Below are 6884 nucleotides of genomic sequence, written 5' to 3' on the forward strand. Positions count from 1 at the left end.
CAAGCCATGTGTGTTTGTCCCGTGCTTGCATTGTTCTTCTATTATATTCAATAGGTGTTATTGGGAGGGGATTTCGAAGAGTCGCCGGGATGATGAAATTGACTATGTTATTCTTCATAGCTAGTTGTTTTTGTTTCTTCTTATTTTTCATATTATTTGGTTTGTAATATTTGTAAAGACATTATTATTATTGATGTAATAATAAATTTTGGGAGACGGGGACTTACATGCTCTATGAATGACGTAGATAGGCACAACTTAGGTTTTACGTGTGTTACATGCAACGTGGGTCATTTAGGCATACAAAAGTAGGATTTATTAATGCATGGATCATTTAGACGTTTTCAAATATTGCTTAAGTTTTTTTTTTAAATCCGACGCATTAAAATAAAATCCAAGCATGCTAACACTTTCTTAACATGTCCACATTGATTTAAAACATGATAAGACGTTAGGTTATTGCATTAATTTCTCGCATGTTAAGCACGACTTATGTAATATGTCTTTGCATGTTTAGGCCTGTTAACACCATTTAGGCAAATTAAAATGAATTTGAGCACGTTAATATTGAAATTTAGCATGTTTAATATCATTTCTAGCATATCTGATCAATTTTTTAGCATATTTAATAAAAATTTCAGCATGTTTAAATTAATTTTTCTGCATCTTCAATGGGATTCTAGCATGTTCAAATTGCATTTTTTAGGCATAGACAATCAATACTCAGTATGTTAAATTATTGTTTCTCTAATTTTCAGCATGTTGAAATATTAGACATTAGGCAGTCTTGGCATATTTCAGCATACAACATGAGAATACTACGCCTTAATATTATTTTTAATTTGTTTAATGACAATTCCAGCATGTTTAATAATGTTTTCTGCATGACAAATAAACGAATTCAGCTCAGCATGTTTAGAACTATGTTTTCATATAAGATAATTAATGTCCTGCATGCTAAAAATTGTATTCTCACATAAATCAGTTAATTTCCAGCATGTCTCCACCATTAGAATAAAAGTTCAGCATGTTTAACTGAATTTCCTGCTTATTAACATAAATTCCTGCACAATTTTCAGCATGTTAACATTAAATTTCTGCACGTTTAAACAAATTTCAATATGTGTCTGCACACAATAAAACAACTTTCAGCATATCAACCTAATTTCCTGCACTATTTTCAGCATGTTAGCATAATTTCCTGCACTATTTTCAGCATGTTAACATAATTTTCCTGCACTACTCTTAGCATGAAATGTTAGATTTTAGGCATTCTCAACATGTTGAACACTAGCTCAAGTACATCATTGCATCATGCATTAGTTCATAACACTCAATTCATGAGCACAAGTCCTTGACACATTTACCACACTTTTGACACCCTCTTTTAAACACTTAGCAACACTTTGTTACATACACGAGTCACAGTTAGTTGTCTTTGGTCACACTAACTCCTATTGAATGCTCAGACATCATACCTATAGGCTAACAAAAATAAATAAATAATTATTTGTCTTTGCATGATGATCACATTAATTAACGTTAATTAATCAAGAGGCTAACTTGAAATTCTTATGTGCTACTTGCTGTCCATAGTGTTACGCGCTTCGAGTCTTAGGCAACATAACTTTATTTTTATCTAAAAAACAAATCCAACATAGCAAAGTCCAATGCCTCTTGGACGATAGGTGGGACGATAAGTATTAATAAAAGATGTTAGTTATATCCTTGTCATAGAACGCCTTTAGACTTGACCTCCAGCCTAGGTGGGGTGGGACGGGTAGTCATTTAAAAATGATGATCTCCAACAAATTAAAGGTAAGGCATACTTGTCTAAGAGTTCGGCCAGTGGGTCGGATGATGAATAAACAATTTGGGGTTCTGATCTGAATGAGACCAAAACATTTCTTTGTTTGATTTGGATGAATTCTTTTTTTTTTAGTCTTTTTATTTACTACACATGTTCATTTATTTGGGGTAGTTAGTTTATTATATAAGCAGTCCCTTTTTGTTATAAATTACGTTATTTTTTTCTCCTCACTCATCTTGTTATATGTTTTATCACCTAGATAACCAACAATTAGAAATAATAAAGTAAAGTATGTTTGTTGGTTACTTTATCACCTAGCTAACATTAAATTAATAATAACAGAAGAGACTTTTATTTGATCACATAGAACCCCCACGTAAAGTATGAATTCGGCCGGGAACCACCTTTTTGGACCTTGAAAGGTGCCTAACACCTTCCTTTTGAGGTAATTTGAACCCTTACCCAAACTCTGCTGAACTAAGACAAAATAAAAAAATAGTTTCACAGTTAGCCTAGACCGGTGCCCTAAAGGACCTTAATATGTTAGGTGGTGACTCTTCACACTCTACCCTCAAAACAAATCTCAAAAGAGTTTGTCACGTCGAATCCCGCTTTTCGTAAGAAAAATGAGGCGCGACAGGTTGTTCATAAGGTGAGTTGATTCCCTTAGCTGTCACCGTAAGAAGATGGGTGTTTGATGTTGCAACTTTGAGGGTCTTTACTTGATATACGTTTCGGTTCTCTTTGTTTCGTAAGATCTTATGTCTTTTTAACTATCCTTTACTTTATTGCATTATTTGTGTGTTTGTATCCTACTGTTCTTGTCTCAGTTTCTTTGTATTGTTATTGTTGCCCGTGTGTCGTTCATTGTGCTCTCGGATTTGTCTTGAGTTTGTGGACTATTTTTAGTGTTCCGTGGTCATTCCCTCATAAACCACCAAGGGTGAACACATAACCACTAGTGGATTTTGTCTCTTCTAAATCTAAGATTCAATTTGCATCACAATACCCTTTTAAAGTTGAAAGAAATCCACTATACGAGATATCATAATTCACGGTTCCTTTCAAATATTTCATCAGTTGCATTAATGCAGACCAATGCTCATTATTAGGATTATGAGTATATCTACTCAGTCTATACACATCATAGGCTATATCAGGCTTAGTAAAATTCATTAAATGTATCAGACTCTCAATAATTTGTGCATATTTAGATTGAGTGACTGGGCCACCATTATTCTTTTTTAATTTAGAATTAGCATCAGAAGGAGTGAATACAAGAGTTACCTTCCAACATTCAAATTTCTTAAGAAGTCTTTCCACATAATGTCCTTGTGACAACATTATACCATTTTCACTCCTTATAACTTTAATTTCTAATATCATATTCACTTCACTCAGATCTTTCATATCAAAGTTAGTAGACAAAAATAATTAGTTACATTCTATAACATTTAAACATGTATCAAATATAAGCATGTCATCAACATATAAGAAAATTATTACATAATCATCATCTACCACTTTTGTATGAACACATTTATCCACCTCAATAGAAGAAAAGCCGTCTTTTATTAAGACTTGATCAAATTTTTCATGCCACTGTTTAGGAGCTTGTTTAAATCCATAAAGAGGTTTAATTAATTTACAAACTTTATTTTCTTGTCCAGAAATTACATATCTTTTAGGTTGAACCATATAAATTTCTTCTTCTAAATCGCCATTTAAGAAAGCTATTTTTACATCCATTTGATGGATAAAATGCTTATGAATTGATGCCAAAGCAATTAATATTCGAATAGAAAAAATTCTTGTTACTGATGCAAATGTATCAAAATAATCAATATTTTACTTTTAAAAAAATCTTTTAGCTGCTAACTAAGCTTTATACTTATCTATAGATCCATCTGAATTAAGTTTCTTTTTGAAAATCCATTTACAACCAATTGGTTTTGCACCAGGAGGTAAATCAGTTAAAACCCATATATTATTTTTTATAATTAAATCAAGTTCAATTTTTATTGCCTCTTTTCAAAATTTAGCGTCAGAAGAAGATACAACTTCAAAATAATTTGATGGTTCATTATCAGCAAGAAAAGTTTGAAAATCATTTCCATAAGAAAAATATTCTTTTCTAGGCCTTTTACTCCTTCTCAATTCCTCAGTATTAGAAGTAGATTCATTTTCTCTTTCAATAGGTGCATGAGAGATTTTATCACATAGTGAAAAATAAGTTCAAGAATTCAACATTCTTTGTCTCAATTATAGTATTACGATCAAGTACATCACTTTTCAATACACGAAATCTATATTCAACACTATATTCTGCATATCCAATAAGCATGCAATCAACAGTTTTGGAACCTATTTTCCTCTTTTTAGGTTCAGAAAGAAGAACTTTAGCAAGACAACCCCAGACTTTTCAAAATTTCAAATTAGATTTATAATCTTTCCATAATTCATAAGAAGCTTTGTCAGTTCTTTTATGAGGAATTCTATTTTGTAAATAACATGCAGATAAAGTAGCTTCACCCCACAAACTATCAGGTGCATTAGAGCTAATCAACATAGAGTTCATCATTTCTTTCAATGTCTTATTTTTTCTTTCTGTTATACCATTAGACTCAAGTGAATAAGGCTCATGAACAATTCCTCCTTTTTCACAAACAACATTTAAACATACATATTCTCAATCTCTATTAGATCTAATTTTCTTGATTTTTCTACTAAGCTGATTTTTAACTTCAGATTTATAAGACACAAAAGCATCAAATGCATCATCTTTATTTCTAAGAAAATATAACTTAATAAATCTAGAGAAATCATCAATAAAAGTCACACAATATCTTTTACCACCTCTAATCATATTTTGTTTTAAATCACTCAAATCAGTGTGAATCAAAGATAACAATTCAGTTTCTCTATTAACTGAAAAACATGATTTTTAGTAATTTTAGCTTCATCACATATTTTATATTTATCGAAATTACTTGAATCTAAATCAAATATTAAACCAAGTGTTGCATATTCTTTATATATTTAATTTTAATATGTCCTAATTTAGCATCCCATAAAGAAATAGACTCAATCATCTAAGTGGAAGCTGATGAATTATTATTGATAATGTTAAGTACATAAAGTCCATGGTTACAATAGCCTTTTTGCACAAATACATTATTTTTTGTCAAAATAATCTTATTAGATTCAATAGACACTTTCATTCCAGCTTTATCCAGTAAAGCCACAAAAATTAGGTTTGCTTGCATTGTAGAAATATATAGCACGTCCATGAGGGCTAAAGTTTTTTCTGAAGTAAGTTTTAGGAGTAATTTACCCTTGCCCAAGACTTTAGCAATTGTCGAGTCTTCAAGATAGACCACTTCACTGTCATATCCTATTGATGTATAAGAGGCAAATGTTTCTCGATTAGCACAAATGTGTCGAGTAACCCCAGAGTCTACCGTCCATTCTTTTTTATGTGCTACTATATTTACTTGAGAAATAACAACTGCAATTATTTCATCTCCTTCAGCTAAATTAGCTTTGGGAGGATTTCTCATTTCTTTTGTTATTTCTCATTCTGTGCCTACATTGAGCGGTATAATGATCTGGTTTTCCACAAGTAAAACAAGGGCCTTTTCTTTCTTAAGATTGAGATTATTCGGCTTATTCGGCTTGTAACCTTGAGACTTATTACCATACCTTCTGTTGTTGTTGTGTTGGTACTAAATTTGCTTTGAGCGCAGCTTAGCTTTGAATGACTTTTTTCTGTTGGTATCTTTAATTAGAATATGAGTTATTATTTTCTCAATAGTAAAATTTTTTGCTTATGTTTCAAGTTATTTTTATAGTTATTCCATGATTCAGGCAATTTTTCAATCAACACTCCAACAAAAAAATTTTCTGGTAAAGCGATGTCCTTAGCCTTAAAATCTTCTAACAATTTTTTATATTCAATTATTTGAATTTTCATTTCTTTCACATCACTCATTTGCCTATTAAAAATTTTTTTAACCACAAACTTTTGTTTGGTTACATCTTCAGCCGTGAATTTCTTAATTAAAGCTTCCTAGATAACTTTTACTTCTTTGCAACTTCAATACACATTAAATAGTTCATTAGAAATTGTTTGTAAATTAGTATGGCGACATACCTTCTTGACGTATTGCCATGATTCCAAAATTTGGCTATCAACGTCTGAATCAGGTTGTGTTTGTGACAAAGCATATGCAACATCATGGACATCAAGTAGTAAAAAAATTTATTCTTGCCACCTTTTAAAGTTTTCATTAGCGAATATTTCAATATTTGAAACATCAGAAAATGGCTTAGCATATGGTAGAACAACCAGAACAAGAGTATTAGGAGTTGCGTCAGTAGTAGAAGTACCAGAAGTAGAATTATTTGTCATAGTTTCTTAGATTGTTAGGGAACAGTGGTAAAATAATAATAACAATATTATTTAATTGTTAACAAAATGAAAATATAACAATAATAATATTTGTAGTACAATAACGTAACAATGTATAATAATAATAATAATAATAATAATAATAATAATAATAATAATAATAATATAAGCGAAATAATAATTATAATAGTGATATAATTTCTTATTGACAAATTAATGATACTAAATATTAAATAAATATTACTACGATATTATATTAATTATACTTGACTCGTGCTAGACACTATACTAAGACACTATTTCAGCAGTGTGAAATGTTTTCCCTACGATTAAACAAACACTTTTCTGATTAATTAGAGCATATTTTGAATTAAATAAGTCTTCTCTAATTAATCAAAGGATACAGTAATCAACAAAATGATTAATACAAATATCAACAAATTAGTTTAGATAGAGGTATAACTAATAGAGCCCTTTTGTTAAATATATAATAATAAAAGGAAGAGATGCAAAAGAAGTAAGAAATTAAAGTAAAGTAAATTGAAAGTTGGGTTACTTTGCAGTAAAGTTTGAGGGATATTTATAGTGGAATGAACAAGTGAGATTTTGATAGCCATTCTTAACATATTGGTGACAAGTGTTGGCCAAGTGACAAAATTGACA

The sequence above is a fragment of the Capsicum annuum genome, chromosome 10, assembly GCF_002878395.1.
Source record: "Capsicum annuum cultivar UCD-10X-F1 chromosome 10, UCD10Xv1.1, whole genome shotgun sequence".
Taxonomy (NCBI): domain Eukaryota; kingdom Viridiplantae; phylum Streptophyta; class Magnoliopsida; order Solanales; family Solanaceae; genus Capsicum; species Capsicum annuum.